At 49.1% G+C, this 25,245-nt stretch overlaps 1 protein-coding gene and 1 long non-coding RNA gene across 4 annotated transcripts in view; one reads left to right on the top strand and one right to left on the bottom strand.

Annotated features, from left to right (window-relative positions):
• The window catches only part of CMIP (c-Maf inducing protein), a 231,320-nt gene that overhangs the window by 52,712 nt on the left and 153,363 nt on the right, over positions 1-25,245 (top strand). The window lies entirely within an intron of this gene.
• On the bottom strand, positions 2,742-11,984 carry LOC111096020. Its single transcript, XR_005360028.1, has 4 exons — positions 11,599-11,984; positions 9,736-9,891; positions 3,793-3,866; positions 2,742-2,919 (listed from the first exon to the last, which is right to left on the bottom strand). It is a non-coding gene; the product is annotated as an uncharacterized LOC111096020 (long non-coding RNA).

Below are 25,245 nucleotides of genomic sequence, written 5' to 3'. Positions count from 1 at the left end.
GCTCAGAGAGGTTAAGAACGTTCTCCAGGTCGCACAGCGGGATGCTGGTTGAGCTGAGGTTGGATCCAGGCTGGTGTGGTTTTGAATTTGTACTCCTGAACTGCTCTTATGGTACTTTCTGAGTTGGGGTCTGAGGAGACCATAGTGAGGAAGGGTCCCCAGAGAAAGGTTCAGTCCTTCTAAAAGCCCAGTGAAATCTTGACATTTATTATTGAGATGTGGGTCCTGGGTCAATTCAACCATTATATCACACAGGGAAACCCATCCTTCCTTTTATTAATATTTACTGTTTTTTAAAAACTGTTCTTATGCTATGGAAATAACATTGGAAATGAAGATGAAAACAAAACTTAGTAATGGCTTTGGAACACCAGGTCGAGGTGGGGAAATGTTTTCCAAATACAAAGATTATGAAGCAGGAAGAAAATAAAGTGCGTTGTGTGTGCGCATGCGTGTATTTTATTTTTTAAAGATTTATTTACTTGAGAGAACACGCGTGCATGTGCACGCACACGCATGTAGAGCCAAATGTGGGGCTCTGTCTGAAGCCCTGAGATCATAACCTGAGCCTAAATCAAGAGTTGGACACTCAACCAACTGAGCCATCTAGATGCCTCTAAAGCGTGTCTTTGATGTTGAAATGACTTGCATCCTTTTCCCCACCCTAAGATGAGGCCACTTGGCTGGCCCTAGCTCTCTGGGGTCTTGGATTCCTGCCCTCTGCAGACACTGAAGGCAGGCCACAGACTCCTCATCTCAGCCCATGGGGATGTCAGGAGCTCCAGAAAGCACAGGCTCACCCAGCGTGTCTTCTCCATGTATCTGTTTGGCTTGTCGATTCAGAGGGAAAAGATTGAGTCATTTAACTAATAAGTAATTTAAAATATGGCTCCAGCCTCTTGGAATGAGCATTTTATGTGAGGGGTGGAAAGGTTAAGTACCTTAACTGGGGGGTAATTGATAACATGGCGCCCCTTTCTGGAAGTGTCCATTTTAGAAGATTTGGTGAAGGGGGGGAAAGGTTAAACAATCTAACTAGGGAGTCATTTAAAATACTATTTTGTTATTAGAGCAAATGCAGATGTGGAGTGGGATAGAAAAATTCTCAAGGCTTATTAAGATTAAACACATGACTTGAGTGAAGTTTCCAGATGGGGTAGATGTGGGTCGCTGAGCGTTTGCCTTCTCTATTTTGGGGTTGTTGCAGGAAGAAGAATCCTGGGCTCTCGGGAGGGTTTGCTGTGACCACGCCAGTACTGCTGTGCCTCCGTGCGCCCGGGCTTCCCTGGGATAGCAGGCCAGCCTTGTGTCTGTCTGTGAAGGACGGCATTGTCTCATCTCCGGAGATAGTCTAGGTCCACACCAGCAGATGCATGCGTATGTGTATTTCTTTCTTTGTGTAGACAAGTCACAGAATCCTGCACACAGGTTCCTGTATTCTTTTTCCCCCGAACAGTGATAGGAGATTGTTACAGATCGCTTTCTCGCTGTGGCTGCAGAGTACGCCACCGTATGGAACTGCACACCATCCCCTTCTGATGGGTGTGTCTCCAGCCTTTTGCCCTTCCAAGTAATGTTGCAGTCATCTGCCACATGCATGCATCTTTGAGACAAGCAAGGGTATCTTTGGGATAAATTCCTGGAGGCGGAATCACTTGTTCAAAGGTTATGTGCCTCTGGAGTATCAACAGCTATTTCCAAACTGCATTGCCCTGGGAGGGTGCCCCCTGAGAAGGGTCCTGGAGGCCTGGGCTGGCACGCAGAGTGAGCAGGGACCAGGATGGGGATTGCCATTGTATACCTGGGCCTTCTATGCCGTGTGCTTCGGCAACTATGCAGCCCGGGCTGGGAAATGCTAAGGAGGACAAGTGTCACTGGCCCAGGACCGGCCTCCTTTGGCCTTGCCAGCCACTTGCTTGCAAAATGAAGCACATGATGCATTCATTGGGAAGAAGTGGAATTTGGATGTTTGGAGCGCTGAGCCCCCTTCTTGCTTGGCTGGAAGGGTCCCTGTTTCCAGGAATTCAGCTCTTTACTAAAAATGTAGATTCCCTTTCACTTGGCTTCAAGAGCAGCAGCTTTCATGATGGGAAGGGAATCATTGATTTATTGTTTTTTAAATAAAGACTGCTCTTCAGGGAGAAAAACCAGCAAGTCCCCATGAAGAGCAGGTTCATACAGGTCTCTGAAGGTGATGCAAGCTCCCTGCGTGGCAGGCCCTCTTCCTGGATCCTGGGTCATTGTCCTCACTACTCTTATTAGGTCCATCCTACAGATGAGCAAGCACAACTAGAGAGGAGCAGTGGGCAGGACCACCCATCTTGTATGCCTTCATCCCTGTTGCCCAGGCGCCCTGCAGCATGCCATGGAGGGAGTGGGGCTTGGAGGTAGTCACTGTGTTTGAAATAGGGGCTCCTCTGCTTCTTGGCTGTATCACCTCTGGCACCTCGCTGAACTTGAGGTTTTGCAGCACTAAGAATGGGAATGACCTTCATGATAGGCTGGGTGCTCTTGGAGTCATGGCTGGCTGCCTTTTGCTCCTGCCCTTCTGTCCATCTCCCTCTGGTCATCCTGAGCAGGTCGGGCGAGTGTAGCCCCAACACAGAACTCTTCCCTTAAATATTGGAGCAGCTCCTGAATACTGCCTGGGCCCCCCAAGGGCATGGTTGGACCAACCATCTGTTTGGCCCTGTGCCACAACTACGTCTCCATGGCTGGGTCTTACCTGGGACCCAGGACCTCCAGACTCCTGTCTTCCTGTCTCCCTGGTCAGAGGATGGGCAGGAGCAATGTCCTCTGGTGGCTGGAGCATGACCGTGTGATGGATGGCATGGAGTGGACGGGCCTCCCCCTGCCTCTCTGGGTGGAACTCCAGGTGTCCTTCTCTCCATCTAGAAGTCCTGCCCTGGAGGCCTGTGCCTGCGTTTAAATTGATTCTGGTTGGCAAATAGAACCTCATTTTCTGATCAATTTACATTTACACTTTCGGACGAGGATGCTTTTCTTTTATCTCTGATGGGACATTTGGCAAAAGCCCGACTGGCTTTGGCTTTGGCTTCGGCTTCTTGCCCTGTGCACACCCTGTCAAAGCGTCCTCCCACCACACTGCCTTCTCCTTCCTCTTGTAATTTGTGTTTCTCATGGCCCATTTGGGGACAGGGAGACATCTGCTCCTCAGAGCTGCCCCAGAACTACCCCAGACCGAGTATTGGGGCCTTCACTTCCTGGGTGAGCACCAGAACGTAGCTTGGAGATGTACCCGTGACAGACACCCTATCTCCGGTGTCCTCACCCCCTGATAACAATGACGAAACCAGTAGGGATAGTAATAAGACCACCTGATGTTATCAAGGGCCCTGGGCTAAGCACTTAGTGTGGGTTATTTTATTTAATCCTTAAGACAACCCTGTGAGGAAGCACTGTCAGGATGAGCAGAGGAGTAAACTGAGGGCTGGCAGCTATAGGGACTGACACAGACTTGTCACCAGCCAGCAACAGCTCGGGGATTCAGGTCTCAGAGGTGCAGTTCCAGAGCTCCCTCTGCTCAGCTACCCTCCACCACCCTTCTCTGCTACTGTCTCAGTCCAGCCTGAGACTGACGGTTCTCTCTTTAGTTAAAAAAAAAAAATCAGACCTTCATTCTGGGAAATTTGAGAAAACACATTTGACCACAGAGAAGAGTTCGTGAACCCCTGTGTGCCTGTCACCAGCTTCCACAGTTACCAACTCAACAGCCATTCTTGTCACTGAACTACCCTCCCCTGCACCCTTCTCCCCTGACCACTGAATTACCTGGAAGTAAGTCCCTGACATCCTGTCATTTCATTGGAGATTACTTTCGTAGGTTTCTCTAAGAAATGAGGTATCTTAAAAAAAAGAGAAAGAAATATAAATGCAGTGCCATTCTCAATGCTTAATAAACTACCATATCCGTGATATGAGATGCCCGGTCAGTGTTCACATTTCCCCAGCTGTCTCATAAATGATTTTTGTTGAATTGTTCAAATAAGAATCCAAATACCGTCTGTACATTATGTTTGCTTAATATGGCTTCTGTGTTCCCGTTCTGTTGATTGCTTCCCTGTGGTGTCGTTGATCATGTTCCTCTGTGCCCTGTCCTTCATGTACATTTGCTGTACATCCTGTGGCTGTCTAGCTCATTCTGGACCTGTGCTGTCCAGTACGATGGCCACCAAGTACTTGAAAGGACCAATCTGAGTTGAAATGTGCTGTGTGATGTGCGCACCAGATTTTGAAGACTTAGAATGGAAAGAAGAATTTAAGGGATCCCTGGGTGGCGCAGCGGTTTGGCGCCTGCCTTTGGCCCAGGGCGCGATCCTGGAGACCGGGGATCGAATCCCACGTCAGGCTCCCGGTGCATGGAGCCTGCTTCTCCCTCTGCCTGTGTCTCTGCCTCTCTCTCTCTCTCTCTCTGTGACTATCCTAAATAAATAAATAAAATATTAAAAAAAAATAAAATAAAATATCTCACTGGTGATGTGCTATGTGGATCACCTGTTGAAGTGATGATATGTTGGACACAGAGGGTTAAGAAGCGAAATGTACTCTTTGTAGGGGCTCTGTGGGCTTCCCGCACCTCCTGGGGCTGGGTCTCCGGTGGGTATGATTCATGAGGCGGTTCAGGCGCTGGCTGCCTAGCCCATCTGTTTGCATAGTGGTCATCAGCCGTTACACACCAAGGGCGCGGAGCACACGTAGTTTGAGTCTACCTTTTCTCACTTTATTCATTAGATGGAATTACTCTGAAAGAGGCTTCGCTTCTTCATCTGCCACTTGGTTGTTCTGATGCTCAGTGCATACAGGAAAGGCAGGGGGAGAAAAGCTTGCTTCTTCCCCTTTATACCAAGTTTTATGGTAATGAGCTGTTTTTTTAGGATCCTCCAAAGGTTTGTTTTGTAGTTTTTTTACTCTCCTATGAATTCATGGATTGACATTTATATTTGTTGAGTTGTAACCAAAATTCAGTGCAGTTACCTATTCTGTTTGATGTTCAGATTGTCACACCTTTGGTTGGAGGGAGCCATTTACTTTGGTTTCTGTTCCTTGCCTAAATCCTTTACGAATCTCTTGAGTCCTTCATCTAGTTAGCCAGTCAGAGAGTCCCCCTTGACAGAAGCTTTCAGTGGGGCAGGCCTGTGGCCATGGCTGCTCATCAGGCCCAGGCTATGGGGGCTGCCTGCCAGCAGGCTATTCCTAGGTGCCACCTTTCTCTTTGGCCTCATTGCCAAGGTCCCAGCCAGAGGCCAGCAGTGCTGGCTCAGGCCCCACGCATAGTAGGTGTTCCGGAAACGGCTGTCCAGGGAATGAAGGGACTGCAAGCTGATCCGTCGCACCACCTGGCTGGATTGGATTCCTTTCCACCCTGGGATTCTCCAGGGAGGCTGGCTGGCAGATAGAGCTGGCCTTTGATTCTCTGAGCGTCAGGACACCTTTCTGGGGCTGAGCATGTACAGAGCTGGGATTAAGCCTGCAGGGTCACACTGAGGTGGTGGGATGAGCACTGGATCTGGACCCTTCTCAGAATGGGGCTGCCCCCGTTCCCAGGCCAAGCTGTTTTGCAGGGGGCACAGGCATGAGTCAGCCCCCAACTCAGTTGCCAGACTCCTTGCTGGTGCGAATTTTTAAAACTCCAGCTCTCAAAATCTCCGGGTTTGGTTTTCAGTCCACTAACTCGCAGCCTTTGCACTGTTGTCTCTGCTCCAACAATATTGGCTTTGCTCTCCTTAGCCCTGGCCAGGCATCCTTGCCTCTGCAGCCCAGCCCAATCAGGGGCTGAAGGAAGGCTTTGTGATTTGGCCCCAAAATGGACCATGGGGCTTCTGTTCTGGTTGCTACTGCTAGTTTAAAAAACAACACAACACAACACAACACACACACACACACAAAATGCTGCCAGCTTTGTTGAAGCCCAGAGAATCCTCATCCCCAAAATAATGTGTTTGTTTGTAGAGGATGATTTCATGAACTTACTACACAACATCCGGTGACACTTCCCATCTGTTTGAGGGGTGGGTCTGTGTCTGGGTTTGTTGGGAGGAGGGCAGGTGTTCCAGCCCATGTGGTTAGGGGGTGGGGTGGGCAGGGAGGAGGTGAGGGACCAGGAAAGCTTCCCCTTTGGCAAGGCTTTGACCACCCCTGGAGGATTAGGGTAAGAGAAGTTTCCCAAAATGGCACAAGGAGGGAGGAAGAGGCAGCTGAAGTCAACCTTAAGAACACATTTGGCCCTGGGGGTGGGGTGGGGGTGGCAGGAGTGTGATTCTAGAACAAGTGCACCATGTGTGGCTACTTGTTAGTCTGTGACCTCGGATAAGTGGCTTGACCTCACTGAACCTGCCATTTCTACATCCACAAAGTGGGGATATTGTGAGGATAAAATGGGAAAACCCGTGTGAAGCTGTAGCATATAGTTCCTGCACGTAGTGGGCACGCTGTAATAGGTAGTGCTAGCGTAACCAGGTACTTGCGGTTAACTTGTGTGGGCTCTGGCTCCACCACTTAAAAACTAACTGCGTGTCCATGGATTAATTTCCAAACCTCTCTGCGCTTTGGTCTCCTCGTTGATAAAATGGGCTGTGAAGTATAAGTGACCAAATATGTATGAAATCCGTAGATGCTCGGCATGTGTGTGTGCTGTGTCAATGCTGGGCATTATCATTCTGGTTAATGTTAATACAAATATCTATCAGGTAAGATGACCAGAAACCCAGAATGGGGGGCCCTTTACTCCAGTGCCAGAAGGTGCCAGGAACAGCTCACCAGAGCAACATCATCAGAGGATCAGGGGCTATCTTCGTAAATCTCCCACAGTCCCGGAAGGAGGCCACGTCTTTCCCATTTCCCAGAGCTGGAAGCTGAGGCTGGAGACTATCCATGGCCACACAGCCAGTCACCAACAGAGCCGGGTATCCCCAAAGCCTTTAGCCTTTTCCCTGTGCCTTCTCCCAGCTGGACCGAAGCACGACACTAGCAGAGAGAAATGTACTGGCAACCAGCCTTTATTCTGTGCCAGGACATGCCAGAGAACCTGACCAGGATTTCAGGATCAACTGGGCAGGTGAGACTGAATCCTCTCCCTCTGTGCTCGGAGGCTTCAAAGTGACTCACAGCCCAGCGGAGCATCTCGGCCTCCTGGTTCCTGTCCTTGAACCTCCGGGTCCCTCCTGCTTTAAAATGTGGAAATAGATCACTGCTGGGTGGTGCGGACGTGTGTGGGGATGTGAGGGGCGGGGTGTGTCCGGTCTGGCTTTGAGGGCCGGGCAGGCGGGCACCACTTGGCTGCTGCTTCAGAGAACACACTATCGATTTTCTATTGAGTGCCTGAGAGTGCAGGGCCAGGATCGGGGATAATGAGAGGCGTGTTTCGTCAGCCTGAGAACAGCTTCGATAGCTATCAGGAAATCAGTTGTCGGCCTGGCAGGGCTCTGAAACCATCCCTGCCTGGCTTTATTTATTCTTTTAGCAAACGTGTCTCCTGCACCAGGCGCTATTCCAGGTCCTGGATGTTCAGCTCTGCGTGTCTGAACCAGTTCCCCCCCCTGGGTGGTTGGTTCCTCACCCTTCTTCTACTCTGGCGGGGATGGGGGAAGCTGGGGAGCTGGGCAGACTGCCTGTCCCAGGTGCCCATGTCTCTGGGTTCAGCCACTGGAGGTAGCAGGTGGGAGGCTAGGGGATTTCCCCCTGCCTCTGTCCCCGGAATTCTGACAGCAGCTGCGACTCCATTGTGGCTCCACCTGCCACCGGACAGGCCCTGTGGTTCTGTCGCCAGCCCCTGGGCTTCAGGAGCTCTGCTTTCTCCTTCTGTGCCTCCCACCAAGAGGTGATGGCAGCGTCTTGCTGGTGCTGACCTCTGGGTCCCCTCATTGTCCCCCATTTGGTGTCTCAGCTATGCCATGCCTCTGCATCCATTTTCCTGCCTGAGAGCCCTTGGTTCAAACACTCCAGGGACTTCTGTCTTGGTGAAGACCTTGACTGATCCAGCAGGTGAAGATCCCATAGTCCTTGCTTCTGAGTGATTTCTAGTCCCATCACCCAGCTGCGGGTCTGGGCCATAGTTCATTTTCCCTTTGTGGTCTTCTGTGCAGGGAACTCTCTGCCACTTATCATACTCTTAGCCTGCTGCGGCCTGCAGGCAGTCTGGGCTGTCCCCTTAGCCACTTCTCTTTTCTGGCACCCCTGGGCCCTCGCTGAAGTACACATCGAATCATGGCTTCTACCTCCAGTCTGCTGCTTGCTCCCCACCAATCTCCTGTAGGATCTCAGTCATGCTACACAGCTTTCTCTCCCTACAGCACACGCGCTCTCTTCCTGCCTGCTGTTTGCAGGCATGTACTCTTCCTAGGCTTGGAATCTCCACCTAGTGCTCTTCCTGGGCACTGTGACATCTGTCCCTCTGTCTTGGCCAGCTCTAACATAGGACCCAGCTCTGTGTTCCCTCTAGAAGAGGCCGACCCTGCCTCCCCAGCCTAGGTGTCTCATTGATGGCTGGGTACTCTGGACTCCTGGCTCCCTGGAGCCGGCACCAGGTCTGGCTGTTCATTGCCGAATCCAGGGGCCTATTGGGAAATAGCAAAGCACCTAGGTGTTTGTCTGTCTTAAGGAAATTCTCTTTCACTCACCTAGAGACATGCCCAAGGACGTGTAAGGGAACAGAGTGAAAAGCTAGAGATGGTGGTCAAGTTCATCAGTGAAGGACTAGGTTAATAATTTTAGTACATTTATTCTGTGGATTATGATGCAGCTGTGAAAAAGAAAAGTCAATGTCCAATGTGTAGCTGTGGAAAGATGTGTAAGACACATTGTTACACAAACACATAAAACACAAAGTATATTTTTTACATGTACATAAATGCCTAGAAAAATGATTCCAAGGAAACACCCCAAATTGATAAAAGGGATTATCTCTGGGGAAGGTGAGTGAGATTAAATCCAGGTAACGGGGACTTTGCTGCTTTTTGCTCTTTATGTTTCTGTATTGTTCGAATTTTTATGACAACATTCCATCCACATGTTAGCTGCATAATTGTAAAATAAGTGATGGGCTCTCAAGAGAAAGAACACCCCTTCCCCCATTCTCACGTTTGAGCCACTGTGTCCAAGGAATCTCCCCTCAAGACACCAGGGAGGCTGGAAAACACTTTCCAAAAGAGCAGCAGCGACTCCCTTGGGAACATATCAGAAACGATCCCACCCTTTGGGAATGCCATTTTTGGAGTTAGATATTTCCTGGAGACTTGGAAGATTCAGCCATGGCACAAAGTTGGCAGTGGCTTGAAACATCTATTTCAATGTTGACCTCCCGCCACAACAATGGGAACCTTTTATAGTCTCGGATTTTCTAGGAAATTGGACACCAGCAGATTTGTGGAATTTCTTCACAGGCAAAGTCAATGAAAGGAGTCTTTTTGAGCACCACTCTACTCTCCCAACTCCACCTTGATTACTTGGATGTGCAGGTGTGCACGTGTGTGCTCACAAGTATGCACACACATGTGCAAGTATATATATGGTGGGGTGGAAGAGAAAGCTGGTAATGCAGCTAGGGGACTAGTTGCTCTTTTGAAGGCTCCAGTCAGTGGGATACTGTTTCCTAAGTTCCCTTCGAGACCCCCGTGGCTAAAGCCTATGGATGATCTCAGCCCTCCATTTCCTATTTGGCTCTCTATTTGGTTGAAAGATAGCTGAGCGCAGAAAATTTGTCACAATTCTAAAACTGACCTGCCATCTGCCAAGGGGTCAGCTCACCCGGCCTGCTGGCTCTCCTCTGGGCTTGTTGACACCACCGAGTTGGGAAATGAAGAGAAGTGTCAGGGTCATGAATGAAAACAGTGGCCTTATCGTGGAGAATGGAATACAGGAAATGCCCGGACCTGTCTGGGAAAGGAGGAGGGGACAGATGTGAGAGAGACTTTCCACTAGAGTCCCCAAAGTGATGAGGCTGGGCCACACCCCTTCAGTTTGGTGAGAGGTTCAGAGACTGGCTGTGGACAAGGGAAGGAATGTCTGCAGTGCACTGCGTGTGAACCAGGCATGGTGCTGGGCTCCTGGCTCACATGACCCTGTTTATTTCCCAGGTAGCCCTGTGTAGTATGTGCCAGCCAGCTGAGCTCAAACCCACTGTCTACCTGCTTCCTGTGCTCTGTGCCTATTGGTATTGATTAAAAAATGTAAAACAAAACCCCTGGATTACCGGTCTTAACCGCTACAGCAAATGAGAGCAGAGCTTGGGCCCCCAGAGAAAGTCCTAGCCTCCTGGCCCCCTCAACTCACACAGTGCAGGAAGTGGTTTCTCTGGTCTGTTTTCCCACTCCACCACACCCTTGCTGGGCTTCCCGGCCCCCCCGGGCAGGCGAGGAAACAACATTGCATGGTACAGATGGTACTTCGACCAGGCTCCTGTCTGTGCCTCCTGCTTCCTGGCTCTGTGACCTTGGGCAATCCCTTAGCCTTTCTGAGCCTCAGTTTCCTTATTAATAAAGTATAGTTGCTCTGGAGCTGAGACATTAGAATAAACCATATGTGGTCGCCCAGAAGTTGACCACTTTGAATCTACAAAATGGCAGTTTCATGTGGCTCTGCATATCTATACGCCATGGAACTGCCTGTGTGAGGGACTGCGGCCTGTTGGACTCTTGTTTCCTCCTCACAAACCCTCAAGGTTAAGGGCTCTGTCTTCCTGGACAGTAGTGGATGGGAAGTGTCTGCCTCGGGATGAAGAGGGAGCATTGAAATTGTGACCCCGCCCCCCGAGAGGCTCTTTCTGTGCTGAAGGGGGCCATTAGTCAAAGCCGTCATTATGCCAGATTTGGACAGTGGAGGGGAGTGGGCCCTGCAGGGGTGCAGCCATGGGCGCTGCCACAGGTGCTCTTATATGGCCAAGCAGTGTCATTTTAAATGTGTCATGTGCTGACAGGCACATCCTAGGCTGTTTGGGGAGTAAATGTGTGTGTGCTTCGTGGAGTCCAAGCATAGCTGACTCCTTTGGGGTGGGAGGCCGTGCTAGGTCTCCAGGGTCTACTGTTTGTGTCTCAGCTGGCTGTGTTGTTAGGATGCAGTGTAGCAGGTGACTGAGAGCCTGGGCCCTGGAGTCCAGCTGGTCAGCTGTGAGCCCCAAGTCTGCCTCTTGCCCGCTGTGTGCCCTCAGACAAATTGCTTCACCTCTCTGCATCTCACTCTCTCATCTATACAGGTTTCCACCTCACTGACTCTGTAAGACACAAAAAAGATGCTCCATGTAAGGGATCTGATATAATGCCTGGCATAGAGTAAGCAGTCTCTATGGAGTAGCTGTGAATGTTTACCTAAAATAATGCTTATTAAAAATCAGTATTAGCTCTTATTAACATGTAGGGCCTGATTCATGGAACACTGCATTGGGAATAATAAAGGTGACCAGAATTTCTCCGGGCCCATGAGTTAGAGATTCAGACAGCTCTGCCCAGTGTACTGTGTGATGCCAGGTAGCTCACTTAATCTCTCTGAGCTTCCTTCCTCTGTGAGATGTGAGTAGGAAGTAGGGAATTAGATTTATGAATATGGTTGTGAGGATGGAATCAGATGCCTTTTCTGGAAGGGCCTTACCCAGTGCCTGGTGTGCCACAGGGGCTGCTGTAGTGAGCTTGTGGTTCTTACTCTAGGAGCCTGTGCTGACACAGTCCGTTGTCTCCCCTTGAGCCGTGGCCATGTATTGAAAGAGGTACCTGTAGAGGGCTTTTACCTGATGTGTTTGGCCCTGGAGGTTTTTGCATCCCAAGAATAGGAATGCACTTTCAAAAGGATTTAATCTGGGGGCAAATGAATTTTTGAGGAGCAGGAGATGGGCTTTTAAACCAAAATACTGCTTGCTTCAGAAGGGTTCTCTCTGTCACTTCCTAGTCCTTGTAGCTGTGGACCACAGGACCCCATCAGCCCCCTGGCCTTGCAGGAAGCCTTCCTGAGTGGCCGCTGCATCATTGCTTACGGAGCGGATGGTACTGCGCGGTTGCCATGGTAGCAGCAGGATGTGGTTCCTATGGTGATGGTCGGCAGCGGCAGGAAGACAGCAGAGGTTTCAGTTAAGTGGTGGCTCCGTGTTCGCCGCCCCCTGAACAGAGCAACATGAGCTGCCCCCACTGCCGCTCTGCTCCGTAAACTGGTGACTATTGAGGTTGCTGCCTCCCCGAAATGCTACCGCTGCTTCTTGGAAGGACAGGGCTGTGCAGGGGCGTTTCTGCTTCTGCTTCCAGAAGATAAGGGGCCCAAGTGTCTCCAGGGGCACATCAGCTGGGGAGGGGACTGTGCATGGATCCTGCATCCAGCAGGCAGGGTGTGTGGGGAGCTTCCCCAGAAAGCCCATCTCTCTGGCTCCCGGAAGGGGAGGCCACCTTTGTTTGCAGGCAGCTGTGGGATGGTGGACTCCCAAGAGAAACCCAAATGGTTTTTAAAACTCTCGTCATACCTTACATTCAGATTCCCCAAATGGTCACACTTTGCCGGGTGTGTGTGTGTGTGTGTGTGTGTGTGTGTGTGTGTCACTTTGGTTTTCAAGCAGGTGATATTGCTCTTCAGTTGAGGGTTGATGAGATCAGAGAGAGGGAAAAAAAAAGCCTTCTGAATGTTTCTTTTTCCTTTCTGTCATCCCAAATCTGACAGAATTTCCCTCTAGGAAGGTGAATATGTGATACAGTGAAATGTAGCATGCAGAATGATGTTTCTTTTTTATCTAGAAATGAGGGAGGGAAAGTGTGTAAGCAGGATTCAAGGGGTACTGTTACAATTTAAGAGTAAATCTGAAATTTAGGAGCCGCGCGGGCGGACATGGGGGCTGCTGGCTGGTGTCAGTGTTGGGCAACGCCCAACATTTACACTTGATAAGGCTTCCCAAGGGAAAAGAAATGTCAAGTGTCTCTGCCTCTTGCTGAAATCCTGTCAACCTAGTGTGGCAACACAATTCACTCATGTTGGTCAGGCGCTCCGATTGGTGATCGGTGATGTCATTGGGTTTCCGGGCGTGTGATTGGTGGATTGGATCCTACCATCAGAGCCAAGCGCCAGGTGGCTATACCTGGATTGAAACAAGAGGGATGGCTAGTTCTCCGGACATTTGTGCTCATGCATCCCCTGCAGGACACCCAGGCCCCCTCAAGTGCCTGTCTAAGGAAGTGGGAAGACCTCTTTCCCCCCCGAAACAGCCAGAGGTGGAGGAGTGCCTTCTAGCAGAGGCATGTGGCACCAGGATTCTGGATTCCGTCGGGGAGGGATCCCATTTAATTAGCACTGGAGCACACACTCCATGCTCTGAGACACTTTTTCTTTTTGAATTTGAGAATTTTTAAAAAAGATTCACAATTTAGGATGGACGGATAGATAGCAGAATTCGACCATATACAGGTGTCAAAGTCACTTTCAGGTCAGGCAACACAAATAGAAAGCAAGAAACACTAGTACTTAAAAAAAAAAAAAAAGACATTTCTCCTGCCCAGAACTGACCACTGTTAATATTTTATTCTCCTTGCTTTGTCTTTTTTTTTTTTTAATTTTTATTTATTTATGATAGTCACACACAGAGAGAGAGAGAGAGGCAGAGACATAGGCAGAGGGAGAAGCAGGCTCCATGCACCGGGAGCCCGAAGTGGGATTCAATCCCGGGTCTCCAGGATCGCACCCTGGGCCAAAGGCAGGCGCCAAACCACTGCACCACCCAGGGATCCCCTTGCTTTGTCTTTTTAAGCAAAGGAATAAAATATTACCGGAGAAGTTATGATTACCTTGACATTCACCTGTAGTTCACTACCTGCCTCTAGGTACCCCTCTTCATAAATTTGGTGTGGGTATTTCCATTAGACTTAAACACTTCCACATACTGTAAACAGTGCGTAGCTTTGTTTTGGGTATGTTTTTAAAATGTGCTCACAACTTGGCTTCTCCACTGGGCATTGTTGGTTTCTGTGTCTGAGATCTGCATCTGTTGATTCATACAGATCCAGCCCTTTCTTTTCACTGCTTCAGAGTACCTCTGTGTCTGCCCTCTTGTTCTACTTGGGGAACAGCCACAGATGGGGGACAGGTTCACCCTGTCCTGTAAGTGGGCCTGCAGAGCCCACAATCACTCAGCTGCTTGGTGGGCTTGATAGCCACCCTACCCTGCCCCCATTTTGGTGGGACTCCAGAGGCAGGAGCACCTCAGGCCTGCCTGGTCCCCGGCCAAGCAGCTGACTAATTCAGTCTGTCGAATCCAGGTTTCCGAGTCACCCAGCCCAGCCATGTTTACCTGATTAAGTCACTGCCAACCCCTCGCCTCCACAAAGGGCATCATGGCCTATAATGCAGTCTTAAAAGGAAACGTGTTGACAGCGCTGTTGTTGGAGGAGTGCTGCGCCCATTTCCCCAACTACCTTCAGCACCTGGCTCAGCTGAGCACCGGGAGTCCCCATCCAGTGGCACTGAGCTCAGACAGCCTCCTTGCTCAGGGAGTGGGGACGTAAGGCTGACCTCATCCCTCAGCTCTCTCCCAACGTGGGGGCCTCTTGAACCAAAAGTGAACCCCTGGCATGCTGGCAGAAACTCGCAGCTACCAGTTCCTGAGTCATTGGGACCTCAGGTGTGTGTGTGTGTGTACTTGTGACAGCATGCAGGCATCCGTCCACCACGGGTTGGGTCCTTTTTCCATCCCTTTGACTGTGGCTTCCTCTGACCCCACCTCTGTCCATGGCTTCATGGAGAACACTGCCCTGTGACCTGCTGAGGCCGTGCCACCATCCCTTGCTTGTAAGAGAAGTCTGTTTGGGGGCCAGACAGAGCTTGGTTCTTCCTGTTGTCAGCAGGCATCTCAAGCCTCCAGCTCATCGGCTCTGGGGGTAGTGTGGTGAAGGAGACGGTCATATCTGGGGAAAAGCAAACGCATGCAGACCTGGACATCAGAATTCATCTGGTGGCCCAGCCTGCCAGCCCTGTCCAGGTGGGTGACTTTGTGTAGGGTTAACTGAGTCAGCTGTAAAGTGATGTCACGCTGCCACTTACCTCACAGCGTTATCAGAAAGTCCCGGTGGGATGACGTGCTCGTCCCTGTGCTGGGCAGGTGAGCATGGCCCTCTTTTATAGAGGTGGGAACTGAGGTGAGGCCAGAGAGGTGAAGTGACATGCCCGTGGTGGCATGGCAGTTCACGTGGCAGCCCAGCTCAGAGCCACCAGGAGGTTGTCCCCGGCCACAAGGGAGGCCATTCTTCTTAACGGTGACGGTCTTCCATGTTCCACAGAGACCTTTTTTGCTTTATTTTTTATTTGGTCGGATACACATAACATAAAATTGGCCATTCTGGCATACGGTTCTGTGGCATTAGGGACACACACATTGCTCTACACCCATCACCACCACCCATCTCCAGCACTTCTCCGTCTTCCCGCACTGAAACACTGTCCCCAGTAAATGCTGCCTTCACATTCCCTGTCCCCAAGCCCTGGCAGCCACCCCTTCTCCTTCTGTCTCTAGGAATTCTACTCCTCTCAGTACTTCATATAAGTGGAATCATAGACTGTTTGTATTTTTGTGGCTGGCTTATCTCACAGAGCACACTGTCCTCAAGATTCATTCCTACTGTAATGTGTGTCAGAATTTCTCTCCTTTCTAGATCCATGTCTGTGTGTGTACACACCACATTTAGCTCCTCTGTCCATCTGTTGGAGGGCGTTTGGGTTGTTTGCACCTCCTAGCTGATGCGACTAGTGCTGCTGTGCATGAGGGTGTGCAGGATCTCTTTGAATCTCTGCTCTCACTTTGTCCAGGTCTCCACCTAGGTGCAGGGAGCATGTTAGCATCAGGAGTAAAATAAAGGGAATGAAAAGAAAGCTCCTGACTTCCAAGAGTCCTCATCCTCAGGTCTATGGATAGAGTTGAGGGAATCTGTGAGCTTGGATGTGAAAAAAGACACTTTTATGGTCACTACCATGTACCTGGAATGTCACATTTCCTTTGGTGAGGACCGTACGCACAGATCTCTCTTCATACCCTGTTCCCACTCTTATGGTCATCTCGAATATCTTCACATTCGTCACCACTCCAAGGTGGTGGTAGTTGTCAGACTTACAGCTAGATCTTGTTACTTGATGCAGATGCAGAAGTCATCTTCCACTCTATCATACATTTTAAGAAATATTTTGATTATTATACTTCAGTGTGATGGGTTTCCTTTGCAATACTACGAATTTATTTTATGCATTTAAAAAGTTTACTCTCTGGGCACCTGGCTGGCTCATTTGGTGGAGTGTGTGACTCTTGATCTCAGGGTCGTGAGTTGGTGAGTTGGTATAGATATAACTTTCAAAAAAAAAAAAAAACTTACTGTAAGAAAAGATCCAGATTCTTCACCACCCAAGGGCTCCAAGACACACAAAAGGTCGAGAAGACCATACCATCTTTCCCCTACCTGCGAGGACATGCAGGCTTCTGCATCTCCTTGGGTGCACCTGGGTGACCCAAAGGTGCAGAACCAACCACCAGAGCAGGTTTGCATCATTGCTCCCCGGTATTTCCATGGAGGAGAGTCAGAGTTTCTTTGAAGGGGTGTCTGGGGTCTTCCATGCTTTTTAAGCCAGCCCCCAAATAAGAAGAGAAGTTCTACTTTGTAATCACCTTCTCTGTTTCTGGGATGGCCTTGGATGTGTCTTGAGTCTGTCTGGGCTTCAAGGAGTGAGCACATGGGGCTGTGAACTTTGCCATTCGGGAGCTGATTTTTTTTTTACTGGTGGAAGCAGTACCTAGGGTGGTGGTGCAGTTCAAACCCATGCACTCACACAGCTCTGAACCCAAAGAGGAGTGTGCTTCCTTGGGTTTGCCCGCTTCAGAACAATCCCAGATCACTCAATCCCAGATCATTCTTTAGCTGGTTGGCCCAAAGTGGGGCCATGATGGCAGGTGCTGGGGAACCAGATGATGGGGCTGGTAGGTTTGTGGCTGACCCTGGCTTGGCAGGGGGAAGCCAGGCTGAGTTGTTCGCACAACTTTGGCTTCATAGCCTGCATGTCAGTTTATCATTTATCATCATCAATAAGAATAACGATAAGGCCTGTTGGTTGGCTTCAGGAACGGATAGGTATCAGAAAAAGCAAGAATGATAAAATGTTCATTGCAGAATATGGGTGACAAACGTGTGGATTCCCCCTTAAGAGCTTTTCAGCCATCTTCTTCTTTCTTTTTTGGCCCTATCACTTATTTACAGAGGTGCCTGCCCAAAATGAAGAGATCAGTAAGTCATCGCATCTCATGTCCTGTCAACCCAGACCATCAACTGAAATGTTGCCTGTGCCCCAGAAGCCCCCTTTGGGCTTCTCTCGAGTTAACTTTCCTGACCGCTGGGTGGCTATAGTTAGCTTTTCTGAGGTTTCAGCTTTATGGAAATCAAATCTCACCGTGCATATTCCTTCATGCCTGCCCTTTTCAGTGCAATATTGTATTTGTGAGATTCATCTATATTTTGCGTATAGCTGACAGTTATTCTTTTTGCTAGAAAATAGTCTGTCTTAAAAATATGTACCTCCACTGATGGTGGGCATTCAGATTGCATACATTCTTTGGTTTCTATGAATACTGCTCGGAGCACTCTTGCATAGTCCTCTTGACAATGTGTGCATGAAATTCTGTTGGCTTATAGTTTGGAGTGAGCTGGTAATCACAGAGTTTGTGTAGATTCAGCTTTTGTAGATGATGCCAGATGGTTTTCTAAAGTGGTTGTACCAGTTTCTGCTCCTGGAAGCAGTACATGGAATTTCCGGTTACTTCACATCAATGCCACTGTTATTGTCAGTTTTTAAAAATTTAGCCATCTTTGTGGGAGTATAGCAGCATTCAGCTTTTCTTTATGCTTGAAAAAAATTATAGAATAATAAAATGATAGAATTTTAGGAAAAAGTGTGTTTCACAGTCTTATAACAACTTTATAGAAAAATAGTATTTGTGAGGAAAATGTTGAAATTATCACTTACCTGGCATTGGGAGTAAAGACACGTCTCTTCATACAGGCTGGCTGTATGTCCTGTGACCCTGTGGCTCCCACCTCTGCCACAGGCCCCATGCTGATGAGTCCTGGATAAAATTTAAAAAGCTGAGTATAGACAGAGACCCCACATGAGGTTGGGGTACCCTGTAACTGAGCTCCTGCATTGAGATGCATGGCACAGAGGTGGGCTCAGGCGTGGAGGAGGTCCTGCCTCATACCTCCTACTTTTGAGTCAGCATGGGAAATTGAAATAGCTCATTGACTTTTTGCTAATCCTCCTGGTAATGGCTCCCTGCTCCCTAGGGCTTTTCTCTCTGATCTAGCACAAATGATGCTTCTGTCTGGAGTTTCTGGCATATGTTGGCCATGGCCTGAGTTCCCCTGGCATGGATGGTGACCCTTGCTCAGGCCTGTTTCCACCTTCTCTCCCTCCCTCTTTGCTTTTACTCAACAGGTGTTTAGTGCCCATGCACTACCCATTCTCCATCCTTTCCTTCTGTCTGCTCATCCATCCATCCACCCATGCATCCACCAGCCCTTAGTGACTACTCATTGTAAGTCAGGCCTTGAGGCTAGCACGATAAATGGACTGTGCTCTTGGACTCTGAGCTGCTCCCTATACCTTCTCTTTGAGAAGACAGATAAGTAAACATATCCTTGTCAGACAGTGTGATGTGTATCATGGGATGAGCAAGGGGGAAAAGGAGAGGTATCCCCACTAAGTTAGAAGGATCGGGAAAGGTTTCATGGAGGTCATGATGCTGACGCTGTGTCTTAAGGATGTTGTGGGATGGGCCCCGTGAGGTCGGATAATGGGGAAAAGTGGGCACCTGGGTCCCCTGATGGTGGGAGACACAAAGGGGAGTGGTCCCCGGCACACTCAGTGTGAACCTCTGTCACCAAGTGTGGGTGAGCTGAGTGTGCGAGGTCAGGCGGGAGATCCAGCTCTGGGGAGGTCACCAGGTGGGGCCTGCACAACCTTGCAAGGGTTGTGGGCTGGGAAGCCATGGGGCCCTGGAACTTTTACACAGCATGGCTTTCAGACTGAGGGCTCACCCCCAGAACCTGCAAGTCCATGGCCTGACATGGTGAGGGATTACACTGATGTGACTGAGTTCCAGATCTTGGGGTGGGGAGGTTCTCATGGGTTACTCAGGTAGGGTCCCTATAGTCACAGGGAGCCACAGAAGAGGAGAAGTAAGGACCAGAGCAGAGAGGGGAGCAGTGTGCTTCAGAGTTGGGAGGAAGGGCCACAACACAAGGCATGAGGACACCTCTGGACACTGGACGAGGCTAGGTGACAGGTCTTCCTGTGGAGCCCCCAGAAGGGATGCAGCCCTGCCCACACCTTGACTGCAGCCCAGTCAGTGAGACCCATCTTGGACTTGCAACCTCCAAAACTGTAAAACAATAAATGTGTGTTGTTTTAAGCACTAAGTTTACAGTATCCCTTGTTACAGTGGCTGTAGGTGCTTGATGCGCATCTGGGAACCTGTGTACTAGGGCTGGGAGTAAGGATGGGCATTGTGTGAGGCTTTTGGGCCAGGGATGGTTGTACTGTCACCATTACGGGAGAACCCCCGTCAAGAGTTCATCTTCCCTTCAGGCAGCTGTAAAATGGTTTTCTTCATAGATAAGTGATTGTTACCATTAAGGCCAGGGGACAATTAATCTCATTTAGGTTCAAGGAGACTCTCTGGTCCTGATCCATTCTGACCCAGGTCCCCGTGTGTGACGACGTTCGAGCCTTCTTCCTAGGAGATCCTGATCATCCCCAGACACAACAGGATATGAATAGAGCCCCGCTTTTGGTGGTGGTTGGGGGGGAATCCCTGTAAAAGTGAGGGGATCCCTCAGAGCCCTTGATGGATTTCCCGTTACTCATTTCTCCCATTCTGTTGGGCGGGAAGGTGGGGTGTTTAGTGAGTATCACTGTAACCTGTACTTTCTAAAGTCAAACAGATTTCTCTTGGTGGGAGTATTCCTCTTTGTGGGATCCGTGCAGCCTGTCTGACTCAGCGACTCACCCAGCGCTCTCTGCAGCTGACACTCCTGACAATCCACTTGACTCTCCTGCCTCCAGCTCACCAAGCCTGCTAGTTATTCACCTCCCCTCCCTCCCCAGAGGCAGAGCGGGAGCCTCTCCTGCCCCACTCCCACTCTCTCCCCGAGCTGGGGGCCTGTGTGACTGCTCCCTCCGACACTGGTGTGTCACCAGCAATGGAAATAACACCCAGCGGTACAGCCGGGAGCCTCCTCCAGATACTACCCAGGGCGGCATCACTGAGTAGCACTGTGTGCAGGCGCTCTGCTCTCTTTTACATATATTATCTTATTTGATCATTACATCCTCTGCATTAAATTTTTTTTTTTCTTCTGACATCCCAGGGTTGATCACTGGAAGAGCTAAACCTAGCACCCAGCACATTCACCCCCTCACTGCCGTTTCTCTTCTTCTGCCATTAGCTTTTTTCTTTTATTTTTCTTTTAAGATTTTATTTCTCTGAGAGAGAGAACAAGCAGGGAGAGAGGGAGAGGGAGAAGCAGATTCCCCAGTGAGGAGGGAGCCCAACACAGGGCTTGATCCCAGAGATGATGACCTGAGCTGAAGGCAGACGCTGAACTGACTGAGCCACCCTGGCACCCTGCCATTGTTCTAATACTGTCTCGGATGGTCGCTATCATGGGTTGCATTGTGCCCCCCCAAAAGATATGTTCAAGTCCTAACTTCCAGGACCCGGAAATGTGACCTCAGTTGGCCTGGGATGCCTGCACATGTCATCAGTGTAATCCGGTCCGACCTTTGCTTGGAGAACTGGGTTCATTGGGTTCAAGATCATTCTCTTTGCTTCCAAATTAACTGATTTCAAGAGGTCAAACTGTGTGTTTTGTTTTTTCCTAGACTGGCTGATTCAAACCATTGCCACAGCCAGGAAAGGGGGGTGGGTGGGATTATTGACTAAGAAACATTCATTTCTGTTGCAAATTACTAGTTGTGGCTGGTTGTTGATTATCTCACCTCTGTTGCTATTTGTATTTAGAAATGGCTCATAAATTTTGCTTACGTGGGTCTGGTTTGTCCTCTAAAATGAAGCGATTGCATAGCCAATAACTCCAGAACCATACTGTGGCTCAATCGCTTCCATTTAATGGAGCTCCCCAATTGTCAGATTCGGAGCCGGGTGCTTTGCTTACATTACATGATCTGTCGTTGGCATAGTAATCTGGTGAGCTCCATTTTACAGACAAGGAAAGTGAGGCGGGGGACACCAGAGGTCACAGAGCTCATATGTGTGGGAGCTGGCTTTCCCACTGTGTTCTTCAGATTCAAGATACTTTTCTGTCCTGCTTGTCTTCCTGCTAACTGCCAACACGTTCATAATCAGATGACGGAGAGAAACAAATACATGTGATTGGTAGAAGAACGTGTGTGTGCATGCATGCATGTACATGCCTGTGCAGAAGGCCTGTGCATTTGTATCATTGTCTTTCAGAAAGTTGACCATCACTGATGTTGAAACATTGCCTAAATGACCTTTCCTGCCAGGCCAATAAATTGAGCTCCCCAGGTAAATCACCTGGCTTATTCCTGGGCTCTTTAAGAACCTTTTAAATCCTGAAGATAGCTCTGCACCTCCCCAGGGGTCAGGGCTGGTTGTCCTCAGATGGGTCCTGCAGGCCAGGCCGCAGGAGACTCCCTCAGCTTGTCCTGTGGCCAAGCCAAGAGAAGCTTCCATGGGGCCAGAGGAAAGTGGGAGGTGAAGCTGGGGGACCTGGTGCTGCACAGTGGGCTGGCAGGATGCCCTTCCTTTTCTCCACCACCCCCAAAGGAGGGCAGAGGCGTGGCACCGGTGTGAGTTTGTACCCTTCTCCCAGAACGTGATTGATGCCCGGCTGATCTCTCAATGATTAACCATGCGACCTTGGGCACACTGTGTCACCTCCTGGGCCACCTGCAAAGGCAGTGTAGCCTCCTGGGAGTTCAACTCATGGCTTGCACAGGACCTGCCCAGTGGTGCACCTGGAGGCCTTTGCCCCAGCTGGTCCTTCCTCCTGGGATGTCTCTGCCCAGCTGTCCACACTGCCTTCTCTGCACTTCTGTTTCATCTTTACTCAGAAGTCATCTAATAAGGTTTCTTTGGCTGTCCCACCGAAAATGTTGGCCCTCCCCCTGGTATTTTATTTTAGTTCTCATTCTCTGCCTTATTTTTTTCTTCTTAGCGCTTACCCAGAGTCTAACAGACTATGCATGTCTTATTTATTTTGTTTATGGTCTCCTCCTGTTAGGAAGGCAGGGATCTTTGTTTGTTTTCTGGCCCTCCCGCTACCGTCTCCCCAGCATTTGGAACAGGGCCTGCTCCATGTACAGACTCACTACTTGCTGAGTGAGCTTAATGGATGAATAAGTGAATTGGTTTAGCTCTGGAGGGCCCCGCTTTGCTCATCAGAGGATGAAGTCTGCCTCCTGACGAGGGTAGCACTCACTCACTGGTAGATACACTGAGTGAGAGCTTCTGTTATTGTTGGTATTATTATTATGTGCTTCATCTTTAAAATCAAGGCACTGCCTCTGAAAGGTCCCCAGAGCATGAGCAGGGGCTGAGTCAGTGCAGGGTACAGAGAAGCTCCAGTCTGAAGGAGATGGCAGGTAGACCCTCTTCCGCAGGGTCATCCATGAGCATCCTCAGGGCGGCCAGGGTGGTGGTGGTAGGGGGAGTGCAGGGAGCAGCCGGGGAAGGAAGATCCTGGAGACTAGTGTTTTCTTTTTTCCCTGCTGTCTGATTCCAGGCAGGACAGGAGAGGGGTGCCCTGGGAGCCTGGCTCACAGCTCTGCTGCCACCCCCAAACCCCAATGTGAGTCTGCGTGTCTCCACCAGGCTGGGGCCAGGGCCTGGTCTCCGTCGGGGTTCCTGCACCCGGGCACGTCCCGGGCAGCCTGTGGTCAGGCTGCGTCTCATGGCCAGGACTTTCAGGAATGCACCCTCTTGACCACACAAGCAAGGCCACACATGCCCAATTGTAGTGAACTCTGAACTCTTTAAAGGAGTGTGAGTCTCACACAGCACCCTCAGTGAGGACTTGTCGCCTTAAATCTCATTTACCCACCCGGTTTTATGGGTTCCTTAACCATTTGCATTTCTTTTGTACGTGTTCAGATTCTTTGTGTTTCATTTTTAATTGGGGCATGTGTCTTTTTTTTTTTTTTTTAAGTAGTTGGGAAGTGTTTCATTTTTGAGATAAAAAATTGTGAATCCTTCCTCAAATCACAGGTCATGATCCAGCGTTGTCTTTTCTCCAGCCTCTCACTCAGTTTTGCATCGGGTTTTTTATTTGACATATAAAAGTTTTACATTTTTCCATGATCATATCTGAGTGTCTTAATTAGTGGCTTCGTAATGAAATGTCTTAGTGGTGTAAAAAGTTCTTCCAAATTTCAAGACAGGGTAAACATTCCCCACTTTCTTGGTAGTGCTTTTTTTTTTTAAAACGTGGAACTATAAAATTAGTCTAGAATTAATTTTTGGTATAAAGTGTGAGGCAAGGCATAATGCTGTTCTTTCCCTCTTTCTCAGGTAAGAAGATTGTCTAGTAGTATTCACTGAATAATGTTCCCTTTTCCCAATACTGTAAAAATCACAATTCTCCTGTACTAAAACTTCCAAATACGTGCTAAAGTCTCTCCTGTGCTTTCTGTCAGTTAATGCTGATTTATTATCCTTGCCCCATCACAGTACTGTTTCAGTTATTTATTCGAGGTTCATGGTATTTGAAAGGTGAACCCCTTCATTTTACAGATGAAGGAACAGACACAGAGAAGTCAGTTATTTTGCCCAGTCACACAGCCTGATGGAGGGCTCTAGAGCTCCTATGCATATAATTTCCAGCATAGTTGACCCTCTCATAGGTGACATCTTGGTGTTCCTTTCTGTGCTCCTTACATTTGTGTCATGTTTGCTTACAGTGTATTACTGGGATGCTTTTTTTCTTTTTAAGCAGCGGTGGTAAGTTCTATTTTTGTCTAGGTGGAACTAGTTATAAGTATCTGCCACATAAAGTTATTAGCAAGAATGAGATTAGAGGGGGGTGCCTGGGTAGCTCAGTCGGTTAAGTGTCCAACTCTTGGTTTTGGCTCAGGCCATGATCTCAGGTCATGGCATTGAACCCCACGTTGGGCTCCATGCTCAGCAGGGAGTCTGCTTGGGATTCTCTCTCTCCCTCTCCCTCTGCCTTCCCCCAGCTCTCTCTCTCTAAAGTAAATAAAAAAATCTTTAAAAAAAGAGAATGAGATTAGATATGAGAATTTGGTAGTACTATACCTGGCACATAAAAGTATTTAATCTGTTAATAACAATTATTATTATTGGCCAACGTTATTGAATCTCTGTAGGGTGTGTCCTCACTTTGTACCTTTCACCTTTGGGCAGAATGCACAGTAAATACACTGTAGTCACATGTCCTTGAAATTTCCGGATATTCCCAATGGCAAATATTTGACTCTCTTACTCACCACTCCCTCCACTGAATAAATTATTGGGCTAGCCCCACACTCTAAAAGTGCTGACAAACTGTTACAGTAACTAGAAGTTATATACTCCTGAATATTCCTATAGCCACAAGGTCTTTAGGTCAATTCATGTGTCTTGGGCTTCTGGAGAAGATTGTACACTCTGACTTCAGGGTGAGAGTGTCTTGGATCTCTGTCCAGGGAGTTGTGTCCCTGTGGGCCCAGAGAACCTCAGAGATGTGGGACACCAAGTTTACAGTGTCCTGTGCGTGCACTGAAGTGTGCACTTCTGGGTCAGTGTGATCCTTGTCTGTGGTATAAGCTCTGAGATAGAGACAGCATCCCCACCCCGAAGTCTGCAGAGCAGACCAGGCAACAGAAAGACAAATTTCCCTGTAAAAACTTGGAAATGAGATAAGTGTTAATTACTTGAGAATTACAGCAGAAGAGATCTGGTTGCTGGGAAAGCTAATGATTGGTTCACTGAATCCATTTGGAGGGTGACGACCAAGGGAGCTTGGAAGAGAGCCCCCTATCCTTGTGTAGAAATCGGGTGTCACCATCTTGTCACACTCACATGGGCATGGGGGCGGGGGCGGTGATGAGCGGTGAGCCCAAGTTGTGCCCACATAAACCGTCAGGTTGTAAGCAGCCTTGGTCATGCTCTGAAGGAACCTATACTTAGTTGTTCCTTGAATTGGAAATAGGTGGTCTTGCTTTAGAATGAAGTCAAGAGTGAGCTTTCGGGGGGTT

Source organism: Canis lupus, chromosome 5 (assembly GCF_011100685.1).
Source record: "Canis lupus familiaris isolate Mischka breed German Shepherd chromosome 5, alternate assembly UU_Cfam_GSD_1.0, whole genome shotgun sequence".
Lineage (NCBI taxonomy): Eukaryota > Metazoa > Chordata > Mammalia > Carnivora > Canidae > Canis > Canis lupus.
The sequence above is the reverse complement of the archived record's forward strand: the minus strand, read 5'-3'. Positions and strand labels throughout refer to the sequence as shown.